Source organism: Epargyreus clarus, unplaced genomic scaffold (genome assembly GCF_041222505.1).
Source record: "Epargyreus clarus isolate Ecla_fem2 unplaced genomic scaffold, WU_Ecla_fem_2.2 ptg000002l, whole genome shotgun sequence".
Taxonomy (NCBI): domain Eukaryota; kingdom Metazoa; phylum Arthropoda; class Insecta; order Lepidoptera; family Hesperiidae; genus Epargyreus; species Epargyreus clarus.
Window position 1 is genome coordinate 5,716,597 of NW_027332210.1, and position 17,935 is coordinate 5,734,531.

General features: G+C 36.1%; 1 protein-coding gene across 1 annotated transcript in view; it reads right to left on the reverse strand.

Annotated features, from left to right (window-relative positions):
- LOC140746631 (5-hydroxytryptamine receptor 1) overlaps positions 1–17,935 on the reverse strand; it is a 184,266-nt gene that overhangs the window by 46,715 nt on the left and 119,616 nt on the right. The window contains exon 3 of the mRNA XM_073078756.1: positions 17,347–17,377. The gene's annotated coding sequence lies outside the window, so the exon portion shown is untranslated. The remainder of the gene's footprint in view (positions 1–17,346; positions 17,378–17,935) is intronic.

A 17,935-nucleotide genomic window follows, 5' to 3' on the forward strand; every position in this document is an offset into this window, starting at 1 on the left:
TATAAATTACATTATAATTTATGTAATGTATTAAAAAACGTCCGTACGGCCGGTACGCCTTTTTTCAACGCTCCTAATGCATGTTTTATGTTCTGGTATATTTTTACATAAAGTATTCGATTATGTCGAACCATTTCGGGTCTTCGATGAAAGTAAAATGACATAAGTGATAAAGGCATTTTTTTAAATGTTAAAAATTTATTTTTTTAATTGTATCAAATTAATTCTAAACTCACAGTTCGAAAGGTGGTCCAACCAGTATGGTTTTCCTAGTTAGCTAGAAGCACTTGACATCAAGTAGGTGTGTGCTTCATCATTATTACGCGAAATGTTTAAATTGATGAATGGCTGGAACTTAACTACTAAATTAATAAGAAAAAAAATATGTAATTTCTTAAAATTGAGGCTTTTCCTTTAATTTGTCACATAACATCACTTCCCACAATTTGATTGGTGTATTTTTTTTCAAAATGAACTCGTTCCATTCCCGGCTAAGGAATAAGACATTTAAAAAAAATTAATGATGCGATTATAGTTTTTATTAAAATCGGCCTCGTAACTACCTTCAGTATTTTTCACTAATCCTTATAGTTTCGCATTTGGCCCTGAAATTCGCCAAGTGCGATTCGAACTTACACACGAAGGGTTCCGTATAATTTTTTTAAGAAATCGTTATCACATCAACTACAAAAAAAAACATTCATTGCAAATTACAAGTGTCTACCTTTTAAGCTTCATTAGATAAACGGAAAAATATCCAAAAATAGCTGTTTTTGTGTGAAGTCTGGTCTTATCTTTATTTTTATTTTTAACCGACTTCGAAAAAGGAGGAGGTTACTCAATTCGACCGTATATATATATATATTTTTTTTTTATGTTTGTTCGGCGATTTTTTCGCGATGCCGCGACCGATCGATATGATTCATACACCATTGTATGCGGCTAGTTTCACAAGGGGTCCCATTTCGAGGAAATTTGAAAATTTCCGCCAGTTTTCCCGGAAAATTGGAAAAACCAGATTTCATATAAACTTCAATAAGTCGAGTATTTCTTAACCAATTTCAATTTTCTTTTTTTCATATGAAAGGGTGGTTCGTTGCGGTACTTTCCTACCTTAACGTTAGTATACTCTGATGATTAGAATTTAAGTTATGGGGTGGAACTCATCATCACTACCCCTGCTTTTTACATATTTTATGACAACTTACCTTCTGCCCACTCAATTCTCATGAAACTTAAAATGAACATTGAGTATCTAGGTTAACATGATATGATGGAAAATTTGACCTTCAACTCTTTAACCCTGGTAATGCAGAAGTACCTCCTGCCTCAACCACATAAGTTAGGCATTTGGAACTTATGGATATTTAATAAAGTCGATAAGCTGAGATATATGATGGAAAATTTGACCTTCTACTCTTCAACTCTGATGATGCAGAGGTGCCTCCTGCCTCAACCATACAAGTTAGGCATTTGATGCTTATGAATATTCAATAAGGTTGATAGGTAGAGGTATATGATGGAAAATTTTCCCTTCAACTCTTCAACCCTGATAATGCAGAAGTGCCTCCTGCCTCAACCATACAAGTTAGGCATTTGGAGCTTACGAATGTATGATAAGGTCTTTAAGTAGAGACATATGATGGAAGATATGACCTTCAATTCTTCAATCCTGATGATGCAGATGTGCCTCCTATCTAAAGTATATAGAATAGACATTTGTTGTAATGAAGTTGCTAGACAGAGATATATGATGAAAAATTTGACCTTCAACTCCTTAGATCTGATGATGCAGAGGTACCTCCAGCCTAAACCACATGAATAAGCTATTTAGTGCTTTCACACATATTTTACAGGTCCTAACCAGGTACATGTAATGAAATAAATGACCTCAACTCTTCAACTTGACAATTACTTCTTACAAATATAAAATATGATTAATGAATACGTTGTAGTTTTTCTTAACTATTAATTTAAGGTAAATTTGACCGACTCACTCGCAGAGTTTTACCACCTAGTTTGATTTATTTACTTTTCTGTTCCAACCTAATCTAGCCAATAATATAGTAGTATATAGTATCTCATATAGCCTCGCCTATAGTGTTTCGTATTGAATTGGTTAGGTTAGGTTGGAACATATAAGACAATGTAAAACTAAGCGAGAAGGGCGCGGTAGCGCCCTGCGAGCGGGTGGGTCCAATCCGTATGAATTCAGACCTTACCTTTATTCATGATCACCTTTATACAATTTTACATAATATTAATACAAACGTTAGCATATCATCACTAAAAAGGGTGAAAAAAAAATTTTTAACAAAAAAATAAAACCGACTTCTATGTCACTACAAAGTAAAAAATAATTGAAATAAATGTTGGTTTAGTACATATTTCTGAAGTCGGCGCTCATATTGGACACGCTGTTTACGCCGTTATCAAACGAAATATATTGAGCGCCAACTTCAGAAATATGTACTAAACCAACATTTATTTCAATTATTTTTTACTTTGTAGTGACATAGAAGTCGGTTTTATTTTTTTGTTAAATTTTTTTTTTGTTACAGCGGTGATAGTAATGTAGGTAATGGTAATATAGGTACCCAGTGTAATTTCAATTTAGTGTCTATCTATAACGGTTCAAGATATATAGCCTTATGAGTTATGACAGACGGCCAGACGGCTAGACAGACAGACGTATCTACAGCGAAGGCTCCATAATGGCATCCCGTTTTCACCCTTTGGTTACGGAACCCTAAAAATCCACACCAGACTAAATTGATTGTACTAAAAGCAATCGAATTGTACACGAGATAAAAGGGAATAAAGTATTCAAACAGTACTCGAGAGGCAATAAACCTATTTTAGGAATAAGGCCCTTAAGTCATTTTGCTTTTGATTCCTTATTGAGTTCCGACGAAGTAGGGATGGCGATTCTTTCCGAAAAATATTCGATTCGAATCGAAGTGTAATAAATCGATTCACAAAAATCGAGGGCCAAGGAATCGATTCTCTAAAAATCGATCTTCGACCTTTTTTTAAAAAAAAGGGCGAAGATAGCGAAAAAAAGAAATACATATCCGTCAGCAAAAAATGTTTATAACACATCCAATCAACTTCGAAATGATCGACTTTCGATTAAATAGGATGAAAGATCGATTCGCTAAATCAATCCATTACGAGATCAAAAATAATCGTTTTTTTTTGGCCCAAAAGATCGATTTCGATTAATCGATCTCAGATCGCCATCCCTACGAAGGAGCTGTTAAAATTGTATTTCAATAAATTGTTCCCAGACGTTTTCCTTATCTTGCTTATGTGATTTACATTTTGGGAGCAATGGAAAATGTATTACATTTTTGGAGCGAATTTTTATGAGACAAATTCCGTGAAGGAAAACATGAGGAAACCTGGATATGAATTTTGTATAAGGTTTCAAAAATGTCTGTAAGTCAGTCAGTCAGTCTGTGAATCTGCAATTAACAAGCGTAGTAGACTTTTTTATAACAAGGAGTAGCAGTCGAGCACGCAGTCCACCTGATGGTAAATGACTACTGCCACCCCTGGACGGCTGTAATCAATTCCAAATAGCATTAGATATTCCTACATGAGGTCAGCGACAGATGCGCCGATATCCTAAGGACTAAGCTGGAACGCCTCGGAAAAGTATGTCTCCCTTACCACACTCTTTGAACCAGAACACAGCAGCACTTAACAAAGTTGTTATTAGACAGAAATTGTTGTGGCGGTGGTGCCAGAGTCGAACTATAAAGCCTTCAAATCTCGAATGAGATCGAGCTCTTAGTGGTTCAACTCCGGAGACACTATCGCCACAACTATTTCTACCTTATAACAGCAGTTTGAAAAGTGTTGTAAGGGAGACATACTTTTCCGGAGACGTCCCAGCTTAGTCCTTAAGAGTAGCGGCGCATCTGTGGCCGACCTTAGATAGAATTTTAATCTTATCTGGGGTTGATTACAGAGGCTCATGGCCGACAATAGCCATTTACTATCAGATGGACTGCATAACCATTAGTTACAATACAATATATTACAAAAAAGTTTTTAAAAATAAAACTTCTACAGGTTTAAATGTAAATATTAAAACGTTTATTCACAGTTTAACTTTCATACAGATTGATTAAACTTTGATATCATGAGAGCCATTACGATCTCGTATGAAGTGTTTAATAAATACTGGATTTTGAATGGCATGGCCTTGGACGAAAATGTATTGCAGTCTTCTAACAAAAAATGTAACTAAAAATAAACGTTTTACACGTAAATGCTAATTATCAGTTTTATATCAGCGTGGATTATAATCTAAACTCATTGACATGGGCACAGATGGGGACATGGCACACCCAGAATATGAATATAAAATATTTATTGCCTAAATGTTTCCCTAGCTGGAAATCGAATCCGATCCTTCTACGTTACAGGCCGGAATCTGACTCCGCTACATAGGTCGCAAGGAAACGATTCTTATCTGAGGTTGATTACAGATGTGTGGAATTCATAGGCGGCAGTCATAGATTAGTAAAGATACTTCACCCCCTTGAAATTGAATGAAGCCACAAACGGATTATTAGAAAGTTCTTTTTTGTATTCTTGACAGATAAAAACAATTTTAGAGAAAATATACGAATAAATAACTAATACTGCGTAATTTACAAAACAAATAAATAATTATTTCAAATATTTTAGGGACATTTTAGCACGGGACGTGACAAAACTTTTTTACGCAACTATTTTAATTCTTAAAACTGGGTACATTTTCTTGTTAGGAGTGAGTAATCTTTACTAATCTATGGCGGCAGTATACGCTTAACATGGTGTGGACTGCATGCTCGTCTGCTACTCGGATATTATATAACACGTGCAAACAACGCTTTAATGTAATTTTAGAAGCGTTGTCTGTTTTTAGGGTTCCGTACCTAATGGGTAAAAACGGAACCCTATTACTAAGCCTCCGCTGCCTGTCCGTCTGTCCATCTCGCCGTCTGTCTGTCTGTCGGTATTGTCACAGGGCTCTATCTCCTGAACCGTTTACCGTATACCTACTACGTATCGATATTAATCACACAATGTTTATATGACGTGCATAGTACACTTAATACATGCGTACGCAATATTGACGTTAAACACATAATTATACTAATAGATAAGAAAAATCAGATAAGATTACTATACTCACTACTTTGTTGACATAAGCGTCTGTCTTGCAAAATAACTTTTCTTAGGTAATCTATTAGTTTTTAGATTTTACCAGACTGCGGATGGTTTTGGAGCGTATGTTTGTATGTAGATATGAATGTATGTATGTCAATATTTACGAATTAATTAAATTGATAATTAATTCTCGAATTAAAGTGATAATTCACTTACTTAAACGTCGTGAAGGAACCGTTTTTCTTTACGATGGGGAAACCTTCAGAAGGTATCCGACGACGTGGAAGCGACGCCGGGTTATGTGGGGATTTTTACCGCACTAAAACCCCCAGTGGCCGTTCTCAACGCTTGTCGGCAAACTCGGGGATCTCCGACGGAACACAACCGGAGTCCTCCAAGCGCGATGCCCTGAGCAGTTTTCGCCCCACCCACACCATCTAGTGTTTACGACGGCAGCATCATACATACCGTCATCCTTGCATACCTGAGAAATCTTAAAAAAGTTTTCAAAGGAATGTGAAGTCTACCATTTTGCACTTGGCCAGCGTGGTGGCCTATGTCTCAATCCTTCTTATTCTGAGAGCAGACCCGTGCAGTGGGACAGTAATGATGATAAAATTGATGATAATGATAATTATTTCATTATTTGGCATGCCCACAGCCGAAACAGTTTGAGGGATTTAAACATAGGAAGTACCGTTGGATTCGGCTAAATTATGGGAATGACACAGGCTGAATTTTTATATGGTAAGTTTATTATTTTTATAATTAATTTCTGGTACTTTAAGTGCATAATTAAAATGAATACGATGAATGTTGATGTATTAATCTCAATCACATTAAATTTTATCTCAGAGTTTAACACAAAATTATGTAAAATAGATATAACAAAGATATTAGATGGATCACAAAGAGCCTTCATTTAAAATACTTAATTAAAATGATTATGAGAACACTGATGTAACGCGTCGGTTACAAGTTGTTAAAATCCCTTGAGGCCTGAGGGCTTATTCGAACTTCGAGTAGCTCGGTTGAGTTGAAAATTTTCATGGCTTTGATCAACTATGATGAATTTAAATTGCAGATTTTATTTTAAAAAGAACAGTTTGCTAGTAATTAAAACTTGATAATTACGATACGATATGCGACGCAAATCCCAGGTTCAATCTTCGGTCAGGCACATGTCTAAACTATGATTTTATATTTATTAGATTTAAAAGCGTCTGAATTGTTTCGTTATAATATAGGTGACTACGTGATGGTAAGTTGCTACTGTCGCCCATGGAAATGTATAATCAACCCCAGATAAGATTAGATTCCTACTTGATGTCGAATACAGTTGTGTCGTTACCCTTGAGGGCTAAGCTCGAACGTCTCGGAAAAGTATGTCTCCCTTACCACACTTTCAAGTCAGAACACAACAGCGCCTAACACTGATGTTATGATAAGATTGCTTTTTTTATAATAATAAGAGTAGTAGACGAGCATGCAGTCCACCTAATAGCTACTGCGGCCCATTCACATCTGTAATCAACCCCAGACAGGATTAAATATTCCTACTTGAGATCGGCCACAGATGCGCCGCTACCCCTGAGGACTAAGTTGGAACGCCTCGGAAAAGTATGTCTCCCTTACCACACCCTTCAAAACGGAACACAGCAACGCCTAACACTGCTGTTATTAGGCAGAAATAGGTGTGCCGGTGGTGCCGCCGGTGTCGAACTACAGAGGGCTCTACCACCGTAATAGTCAGACTTTTTTTAATAGACTGACTTTTCTTTATTTTATAATTCTCTAGTTCTAGCACAAGTACATACGTAGACAATGTACTTCTCACCTAGTACAGTTTCCTTGCGTAATGACGTTCGCTCAATCACACCGCGAGGCAAGCTTCGTGTCAGCAATTTTCCCATTACTCAATTCTGTGATCCCCTCGGCACAGATCAGTGAACTGTTACTATACAGTAACAGGTCAGGCTATAGAGGCGGGATTGTGAGGAATAAAATATTACATTGCCACTTTACTGCTTTCAATGCGAATAAACTGTCAAATATTGAACGGGTGAACTAATTTTTAGGGTTCCGTACCCAAAGGGTAAAGACGGGACGGTACTTCCATGGTCGTTATAATAACAAATACTAGAAATAAAAAATAAAATGTTGGTACGGAACCCTCCGGGTGCGGGTTCAACTTGCACTTGGCCAATTATTTTTTAAGTTAGTACTGAATTAGATAATCATAAAGGTAAATAACAAATGATGGTAGAACCCTCAGCCCTGGAGGTGCCACCGTTACACTTTAAGTCGGTTACAGATTCCAGAAGCGGCAGTGTTAACTCAGGTACAATTAGGCCGAGTACACGCACATGTAGAAATGAATCGCGTCACCATAGCAAATTGTATGACTACACCTGCTAGCAACAACTTCAGAGCGGACTAGCAGTATGTCTCGAACTGTACCATTAGGTAGACTGTGTTCTCATTTGTTACTAATAAGTTATGGAAAACAATATGACAGATTTTTTAGACCTATTATTCCTCAGAGAAAACCTAAATACTAGACTAATGTCTATTAAAATCCACAGAGACGCATTGCGGGTGCCTATATCTCTTTGTACGTATTAGAAATGAATTACCACTTGCGACAACGGTGAAGGAAAACATTTGCTCATAATCTAAATATTTCAGAGATTTATAAATTCAAATCTCGAAGGTATGGAAAGTCTACTAATACGCATTTGATCAGCGCGGTGGACTATGGCCTAATCCTTCTCATTCTGAGAGGATATTCATGCCCAGCACTGGGACAGTAATGGGTTGACGACGATAGATACTTTTAAATAATAAAATCTATAGATTATTCTATAAAACATATTCAAAATAGAAACTATAAATGTGTTAAGTGCAAATGTTTTGATTGAACACATCCACTCACATTATCTCCGGGCGAGCGAACACCGCGCTCATATGGAGTGTAGTTTTGTTCTATCAAGTAATTTATGGTACATTTGCTAATATTTTTATGAGATAAGTGTTACTGTTTGATAGTGGGTTAATTACAAGATTGTTCGTTTCTTTTTGGAGGTAGAGTTAGTAGTTAGTGGAGTTAGTAGTTAGTAGTGGTAGAGTTAGAGTTAGTAGTTAGTAGTTGTTAGTTTTCATTACTTTTATGTAAGAAAGATGTCGTTATACTTACTAGTAATTATGATGGAAACAAAACAGACTTCTCAAAAATAAATAATTGAAAAGAGAAGTAATGTACCTACTATGTTACGTTAATTATTTATAATTAAGAAGAACCCAACGAAATCTACTATGTAAAACTTTGGGCCATTTGGGCCTAGAGGTGTGCTAAAGAAACACATACATACATACTCGTATATTCGAAAAACAAATCATTACCGTTAACAGTCAGGTAACCACATGGCAACATATAAACAATCACTATTACGAGTTTATTGTAGAAAAATCTATCCATCTGTATTTTACACCTTCTTATCTGATAATTCATCATTCTTCATATCAGTTACATCTCTTTGATGAATAATTAAATACTATAATTAAAGCGTTAAAGGCTACAGCCATGACAAAACGCTTATCTCATAATAAGAACTCGAAAATAGCGTTCAATGCGTCCATATCTTTCATCAAAACCCAACAAAATCCGCTCAAGCATATTGAGCATAAACAAAGGGCGTCGATCATCACTCCGTAACTAAATTTAGAGAGCGTTTGATGTAAGCGATCATAGGATAACTGCCGCCCACGGCGTTACCCGCTTTTGATTGAGTGGAATAAATATTGTATTAATATTTTGAACTAATTTTTGCCTTTTTCTGATAGTTGCTATAAGTTTAGTTGAAATATTATAAGTATGACCAAGCGGGTAGTGACGGGATGGTCATCCTTGCTCGGTATTTTTTAAACGACGCTTTATTAAAATGAAACCTAGCTAGATACCGGGTACCTTTTGAAAGTTTCCTCCTCGTAAACAGAAATAAAAGTTAGATCAATTAATCGTCCCCGTAAAACCCTGCGTTCTAAAGTTCAGGAAAAAAATGGAGCCGTTTACGAGTTTCAGATTAAATATATATTATAAATAAAATTTTCTCGTTTAAAGGTAATAGATATTGTAATTTTACAACATGAGGAAATAATTTTTTTCTTAGAAGTATTTGAAGTACCCGAAGGCCCGTTTGAAAAATTCACCCTGTATAGTGGGCAATGGGTGAAACACCATACATTTTTAACCGATTTCCTAAAGGAAGAGGGTATCGATATTCGACGCATATTTTTTTATGGATGTCTAGCGATTATTTCGCGATGTCACGACCTATCGACGTGATTCAAATACAATTGTGTGCGACTAGATTCACAGGGGGTTCCATTTAGGAGAAATTTGAAAATTGTCGCCAGTTTTCCCGATATATTGGAAAAACCTCGAGTATTACTTAACCAATTTCAATTTTCCTTTTTTCCTTATGACAGGGTGTTTCATTGCGGTACTCTCCTACCTTGACATGGGTATGATCTGATGATTAGAACTTTGAGTTATGGGGTGGAACTCATCATCACTACCCCTGTTTTTCACATATATCCCATGGGAAGTTCCGGTATCATACACAAAACAATGCAAATAGACCCAGAACATTTATAGACAAAATTCTCTCAAATGACCTGCCTGAGATTTGAATTTTGAATACACTGATACGACTAAAGATAAGCCGTCAGTTGTTATCTCCAACTACTCCCCTAAGATTTTTCAGTTTATAAAACTCACAACAGAGATTTATTTTATTTATCCCACACTGTCCTACAGTAACGCAGTAACAAGGGTTTACGAGACAGCAGAATGTCGAATCAATAACACGTCAATTACTCGTACCTTTTATGGCCTCTTCAGTTGGGAACAATAAAATGGATGTGGATGCTACAAGGAATATGTACTATATGACGCATAAGGGAAAACGTTACTTATTTTGGAGAATTTGAAGTTAGAATTTTGTAGTTCGACTCCGGCGGCACCACCGGCACACTTATTTTTGCCTTATAATAGCAGTGTTAAGCGCTGGTGGGTTCTGGTTTGGAAGGTGTGGTAAGGGACAAAATCTTTTCCGGGGCATTCCAATTTAGTTCTCAGGGGTAGAGGAGCACCTGTGGCCGACCTCAGATAGACATATAATCTGCCGTCAGTCATTGCCGCCCATGGACATTTGCAATCAATCCCAAGGACTTAATTAAAATGTTTCGGAAAACTATGTTTCACTTACCACACCCTTCAGTAATAGCTATGACGGTGGTGTAGAAGTCGAACCACATTGTTCTACCACCTTTAAATACACAAGTATAAGTTAACAATTACGAATAAAATTAACAGTTTCGCGGTATCAAACTTAATCTAGGGATCGGCTCTTTCACAAAGTCACGACTCTACTAGTATACTTGAAAGGGCAAATTACTTGACCAGCTATGGAAGTTCAAGTGCCGTTACTAGTAATTTTGGAGTAACTAAGAGCTCTCAGGTCGAGAGCGTTTAATCAACTACTTAATAAAAATATTTTAATTGAAATTTACAGTAGTATCTTAACCAATTTAAATTAACTCAGTTATGAATAGTCCGCGCTAAACTGCTAGTCCGCTCTGAAGTTGTTGCGAGCAGGTGTAGGTAGTCATACAATTTGCTACGGCGACGCGATTCATTTCTATATTCAGAGCGGATTAGCAATTTTATGCGTAAAAAGTTTTCCATAATTATATATCTAATTTTACCGAGGTAGGTAAAAACGTGTCTGGCATCGATTTCAGTATTTTTTGTTTATCATTACTTTCCTGAATTTGATCTTTATAAGCAATTTTATTTGACAGCACAATAATACAGAAGTATTTTGATTCAAAATAAACTTATTCGATTCCCGACTAGGGAAATATTTTTATACCATGTCAGGATTTAGTATTAGTTTTAATTGAAATGCACGTCCTATCGAAATTTCTTTCAGCATTTTTCGCTAATACTTATAGTTTCGGATTTCAATTTTCGAAAAAATAGTCCCGTCATATTTCATGTTAGTGGATTATTACCACGCTTCTATTAGCTTGAGTATGTAGGTATGTATGTATGTAACGGATTTTTTAACTCGATTTTTACCTACTTTGAAAGGTTCGATTAATTTAAAATTTTGAACACTTATCAAGAACCGATGACAATACAAGATATTAATAATTTTGTCCCATTTCGCTCATTAGGATCATCAGGATTAACGATTTACCTTGCGCGATGTTAGGTGGTTTTTAGTTTTTAACTATAATTATTACAAAGTTTTATTCGTTATTAACTAAAGCCATCTTATTCCATTCCCAGTTAGTAGAGCTACTAGTATACTTGAAAGGGCAATTCAATTGACTGGTCGTTCTCGCGAAGTTCGACTGTTACCGTAACTTCAAAGTTACAATGAGGACTTTCAATTCGGGATTAATGAATTAATTCCCTTTGTTCATAACAGGTATGCAAGGTACCTGAGTTGATTTAAATTTGTTACTTGTATACATAAATATGGTGTTCAATTATTAAAAGCCGTAAATTGGCATCGAGTACTATAATATTATTTGTGAATATTTTCCATTTTAATAATAACCTTTTATATTTTTATGATCAAATTTACATTATTTTATTTAAGTCCATTAATAGATTATCGCATACACCTTAGACTTATTAAGTTAACAAATAATTAATCACACATATTTTTTTTAAGATCCTCAATCCGCGAATCTATGTAAAAAAAATCCTAAAAAATTATCATAATCCAGTTTTGCAATTTAAGTCCGTGCATAGAATGTTCCATAGATGCGAAGACTCAATTAGTTAGTAGACAATTGACTTAATAGCACGAGTACTTAGGAGTACTAAAGTCACACAAGAGCGACTAATAGTACTCTTGAAAGGGCAGTCGACGTAAGGGCAATACTTGACCGATCACTGTAGAAGTTCAACAAGCGTTAACCGTATCCTTAGCGTTACATTGAGAGCTTTCAGTTCAGGTTTAACTAATTTAATTAATTATCTTTGTTCGTAGCAGAAATGAGACGATTTTAACTTGAAATGTTTTAGATGGTCTTTATATTTAAACCTAGATATTAAAGAACGTGTTATCTTTGTTCGTAGTAGAAATGAGACGATTTTCACCTGAAATGTTTGAGCAGTTTTTTATATTTATTTTAAACCTTATTGTGCCCAAAAATCTTTTGGCTCATGTATTAGGCCTTTCGAAAATTGTCCTACATATTTATCGTAATCGAATTTTACAATTTAATTCCGCGAATAGAATGTTCTACTCCTATAGATCGACATACTTAATAAGTTACTAGAAAATTGACTTAATACCACGAGTACTTAATTGTACTGAAGTCACACAAGATGATCAAGAGCGACTACTAGTACTCTTGAAAGGGCAGTCGACGTAAGGGCAATACTTGACCGATCGCTGTAGAAGTTCAACAAGAGTTAACCGAATCCTTAGCGTTACATTAAGAGCTTTCAATTCAGGTTAAATTAATTTAATTAATTATCTTTCTTTGTAACAGAAATGAGAAGATTTTCACTTGAAATGTTTTAGGTGGTCTTTATATTTAAACCTAGATATTAACAAACGTGTTACTTTTTTCTGAGATCCATCTAAGAAACTTGGGTGTTTGAGACGAATATAATGACACCTTAACTGACGAAATTCATCCAGCCGATTGTTAGATCAGAGTATAAATAAATACAAACATAAAAGATACGCGCGAAAAACATAACCCTTCCTTGGCTTGGTTAAAAAGGCGCTTTCAATTACCCACAGCCGCATACATGTGTCGTGGGTATCATAAAATGATTTAGGGTTTCACTTGTGTTACCTCCCATTTAAATATCGAATGTTATTCTGCGTCAAATTTATATCGTGTAAGTTACATAAAAAATGGTTCAGTATTTTCCAAGAACATGTATCACGTGAGCTTAAAATGATTGTTTCATACAGATTATAATATTTTGCATGCCAGTACAATATAAGCTGTCAAGGCTATTAGCTGTACAAAAGAACGAGTTAATGCTTCAAAGGCTAGGCTTGAAAGGGCGCGAATGAAAAAGGCAGTCGATGTGAGCAATTCGCTTGACCGACCGCTGCGCCACTGGGATAAGGGGGATGTCACACTGTATCATTTATGCGATTTTTTTTTAATATTGTAGGAGTAGCAGACGAGCATGCAGTCCACCAGATGGTAAGTGGCTACTGCCGCCCATCGACATCTGTAATCAACCCCAGATAGGATTAGATATTCCTACCTGAGGTCAGCCACAGATGCGCTGCTACCCCTGAGGACTAAGCTGGAACGCCTCGAAAAAGTCTGTCTCCCTTACCACACCCTTCAAACCGGAACACAGCAGCGCCTAACACTGCTGTTATTAGGTAGAAATAGGTGTGGCGGTGGTGCCGCCGGAGTCGAACCACAAAGGGTTCTACCACCTTCAAAAATTGTGCTAAAGTTAAGTTTCGAATGGGAATAAATATATTTGCAGCTTTTTAGTTCTGGGAGATATCGTCGCTCGTGCGTTTCCTGCCTAAAATTACACATTTATTACGAATATTTATAAAAAAGTTCTCCAGTTTATTTTGTTGATAATGTTAGTTTTTATAAAATTTCTGTCTCTGAGTTTGATTATTCGCGTATTTGTGTTAATTTTGAGCTACTCTGTCTAAAAATGTATAAACTGGGGGTACATTGGCGAACCTTTACTGCAATGATAGACTTAGAGCATTTAAGATAAACATTTACTAGAATGCTTATTTATTGTCCCTGTAGTTCCGGGGCCAGCATAGGGCTACGGTATCCTCTGCCTGTCGTAAGAGGCGACTAAAAAGGGGCTTCCGGGGTTGCGGACGGCAAGAGTGGGAGCTCAAACCGTCCGGCTAGCGACCCCGGGAAGGACGGCGGTATATGTGGTCGCATACCGTCGTGCACACCAGACGGAGTGGTGAGCGTCAAGCTCACCTGGGCGGAGCCCGACGTGGCACAGCGCTAAGAGGACTCCGGTTGCGTTCCTTTGGAGATCCCGGAGTCCTCTACGCAGCGCTGAGGACGGCCACCGGGGGGGTTTTAGTGCGGTAAGAGTCTCACATAACCCTGTGTCGCTCCCTCGGCACCGGGTACCTTTTGAAGGTTTCCCCCTCGTTAACAAAAAAAAAAGATTGCTTATTTATAATTCAAACATCATTAGTATTAGTTGACCCTTATTTTTTTTTATTTCGAACGATCAAGTGTTTAGCCAATACAACAAACTACTTTTAGCGAAATAAGCTTATTCATTATCAGTCCAGTATTATCTTTTGGGTACGGGTCTTTTCTCAGAATGAGAAGGGTTAAGGCCACAGAGTCGGCCTACGTAAGGCCTACGAAATAACATTACTTTATCTTACAGCGTGTTTCCTACGCTATTTGCACATTATTTATTAGTCTGTCTCAGAGTAAGGAATTAGAGGTGTGTGCCTTAAATTTAAGACCGGACCTCTAATTGTTCTGCATGGATTAAAGTTCGTTAAGAGGGATGAATAGCACTTTTATTAAATTAAAGTTCGTTCGGATTAAAGTCCGTTAAGAGGGATGAATAGCACTGTGATTTATTAACTTTTACTTTCAATTTACTAGTTTTTAAATATTGAATTGTATCGTATTTTTTATTTTACTTTTCATTTTATTTTTCAGAAACATGGCCATGTTTTTCATGTTTTCGAATTTTCACTCAAAATTGCCTACATGATCCGATAAGTTACATATTGTTACATTTTGTTACAAGATTTACATTACGGTTTTGGAAAATAAGTGTGTTCTTTGAATAGGTCTGTAATGGCCATGATTGAATGTTTCCCTCTCCCTTCAAAGCGGAACACAGCTGCGCTTAACACTTCTGTTGGGCAGAAATAGGTGTGGCGGTGGTGCCTCCGGAGTCGAACCCCATACCGTTCTACCTTTAAACAAACATCGCGAACAAACAATAATTCGAACCAGATTTCCTCGAAATAACCTCATTTTGCCGATTCATAATTGTTGATAAGCAAACCACTCATATGCAATACTGATTAGGCGATAAGATATAATAGGTACCTACTCACTTTCATTACCGTACAATAAGTGAAAATAAACGTAAACACAACTATTGGATACAAAAAAAGTATTTGTGAATATTCATTCCCCTCACTATGAGTTTTAACGTTTAAAAAAATACTGTTTTTGTATTTGTTTACGTATTTGCCCATACATTTCCAATCAGCGCCCCTAGCGCACTATATCAGAACTGATTGGAAATGTATGGATTTCCCATACATACTTAAACAAATAGAAAAACAGTCATTTTTGTAAAAACGTAAACACTCATACTAAGGGTACAGATCTTTGCAGCTTTAAAGATAAAATACTTAAAAACAATATAAATAAATATGTTGTACATAACAATGATGATAAAATATATACTGATGATAAATACCTACTTGATACGAAAAAGGTAGAAAAAATGATTGCAAGAGTTTATTGATACATTCAAATTTAATCAATCATAGCTGGTCAGTGGCTGTAAAACTATGATCCCCCAGAAACAGAAAATAAACATTAATAAGAGAAATAAAATAGTGACAGAAAAAACATCGAGTAGACACATTTAGCAACAGGATAATATAATGTATTTAGGTATTCAGAATTATTTGGGTGCGTCATAGACAAATATGGGTGAAAAAGACGTTATAAAGTACTTGCAAGATAGAAGCAGTACTCATTTTAATTCTACCCAAGATCGAACCTTTTTATTTTGAACAAAATAAACAAATTTAAGTGAACCAACACTGTCAGAATGTTGAAATATAGGAAAATGGCTGAATCACTTTCCTTTCAATAATTCCGTGCGTCAAATACGAGTACCTTTAGAGATCGATGACGGCTTAGTCTCGGTTAAGGCTCGAATTATTCAACGGGCGCTAATAGCCTAGACCATTGTTTCTCAAACAAGTGTCCTTAGGGGTTCTGGAGGTAATATTAGAGACGCAGCTAAGTTTCTCGTGTGGAAAGAGCCAAGTGATCAAAATAGCACGATATAAAATGGAAAATATAGCAGTGATCGTCTAGTGGTTAAGAAACGCGGCCTCTCGATCGAGGGGTCCGAGGTTCAAATCCTGGGCACGCACCTCTGATTTTAAAATTTATGTGCGTATTAAAAATTAATTATCACTTGCTTAAACGGTGAAGGAAAAAATCGTGAGGAAACCTGCATACCTGAGAGATTGATAAAAAAAATCTTAAAGGTATGTGAAGTCTACCAATACGCACTTGGCCAGCGCGGTGGACTATGGCCTAATCCTTCTCATTCTGAGAGGAGACCCGTGCCCAGCAGTGGGACAGTAATGGGTTGATGATGAAGTGTGTAAGCCCGAATTTACTGGACTAAACTTATAAATAAAACGTTTATATATAACTAAAGTGGTAATGCAGCACACTATAATTTCAATTAATGCATATCATTGCGTGAATGTTTGTATGTTGTACTAGTATATGAAGTAAATAAACTGTTATAAGTATTATCCTCAAATAGGGATCTTTAAATAACTTTGTCTCTTTTAATTTAATACCATTACCACACTGTTGGGGCAACTTTACTGCTATTTTTTTCTCATCAGGATTTCGCAGTTGTAACTTTGAGAAACACTGGCCTGGCCTAAGCCTCTGTTGAAAGCTGTGATAATTTATGCATTGATAGGTTCTACGTCAAATATTAAATACATTTACATACTAAGCAAATAGTAGCGTTCTAAGATCGTTACATTATCAATTTGCAGAAGCCTATTGAATCTGTAGTTTAGGGTATTATAGTCCGCGTAAAACTGCTAGTCCGCTCTGAATATAAAAATGAATCGCGTCGCCATAGCAAATTGTATGAGTACACCTGCTCGCAACAACTTCAGAGCGGACTAGCAGTTTTGCGCGGACTGTACCGGTGTAATGGTTATACTTTGATGGTTTTATTGAAATAAGTAGTTTTATGTTTTTCTCTCTTTGCCAACCATCGTATAATATACGTATCATCAAGAAATTATAGGCCCGATAAAAAAATCTAAATAAACGCAAATTTTGGAGGAAAATGGAGAAGTTTTGTTCTTCACTCACCACTTCACATTCGCCACTGCTTTGTCTTCACCTGCAAAAAAATAACCTTTTTAATGCTTTTCAAGTTTTTACAAAATGGAAGATTCCACTCTGGAGAAGTTTGTTTTTCCTTCTAGGGAATAACACGATAATTAAAATTGTCTGTTTAGCGAATTGAGTGACTCAGATATACACATGAATAATGAGTAGTGAAAAATGTAGTGTATACACGCGATAGTTTATAAGAACGGACGAATGGAAGTACGAGTATGTTACCATTTGACGGAAAACGGAAGCCTATCCTATGTGTTCGATAGAGTTTTTATATTCATTTAAATTTAATAATAAATGAAACCTGAACTAACTATGATACATATTTTACTCAAAGAGCTTCTTAGGAGTACTAAAGACGACTTTATCCAAAAAAAAAATCTATCTAAGACATCAAATATTGAAGGACATCGAACGTTGATAAACACAGGTGTTGTTCACGATACGATGCTACCGACACGATTGAAAATGTATGTGAAGGTCAAAGAAGCTAACGTCAACTCTAGCTAACTTTTGTCTTTAAAAATATTTTCTCAAAAATATGGTTATATTTTTAACC